General features: G+C 46.4%; 1 protein-coding gene across 1 annotated transcript in view; it reads left to right on the forward strand.

The window, feature by feature from the left end:
* The window catches only part of TMEM278 (transmembrane protein 278), a 4,832-nt gene that overhangs the window by 1,565 nt on the left and 2,512 nt on the right, over window positions 1-755 (forward strand).

The raw sequence follows: 755 nt of genomic DNA on the forward strand, positions 1-755 counted from the left end.
CCACCGGGTCCGGGACGCGAACCGCGGTCGACTACGTGGGAGTCCAGCGACATAGCCATTACGCTAACTGCTGGTTCCCCTTTTCCATTTTCTTTTCTCTTTTCTTTTTTTTCTTTTTTTTTTTTTCCTACAGGGTGCGTGAAGCAGAAATAAAGGAGAAAGTACCCTCCAGGGGGATAATCATGCCACAATCCCTTCTCCTCCATTCTCTTCTTGGGATTTTGGGCATGCGCACATGCGCCCAGAGTGTTTTTCAAGCCACTGGGTCCTGGCCTGGAACCATTCAGTTGGCCGTGTGGGATCCGGCCACCTTAACCACCACACCACCTGGCTGGCCCCATTTTCTTTCTTTCTTTTTTTTTTTAAGTGATTTTTGTTATAAAGTACATGTACTCGCCAGAAAGAAAGCAAGAAACCACTCCCCCCCCAGGGAGACGGCCCGCTGCAATCCCTTCTCCTCCATTCTCCCCTTAGGATTTTGGCTACTCATGCACGCACCTAGCATGAGTTTTAAGCCTCAAGTTCAGGACTCTAACCATGGTAGACTACATGAGATTCCAGCAATTCAACCATTACATCATCTGCTGGTCACCACAATATTTTCAGATACACACTTTCCATGAACTTTTTTAAAAAATAGTTTGGGTTTTTTTTTTTTTTGAAGAGGTTTGTTTGTTTGTTTGCTATAGGGCGCATGTGCTTGCCAGACAGACAGAGAGAGACAGAGAGACAGAAAGCGAGAAATCACCCCCCTG

Source organism: Tupaia chinensis, unplaced genomic scaffold (assembly GCF_000334495.1).
Source record: "Tupaia chinensis unplaced genomic scaffold, TupChi_1.0 Scaffold143584_1, whole genome shotgun sequence".
Classification (NCBI taxonomy): domain Eukaryota; kingdom Metazoa; phylum Chordata; class Mammalia; order Scandentia; family Tupaiidae; genus Tupaia; species Tupaia belangeri.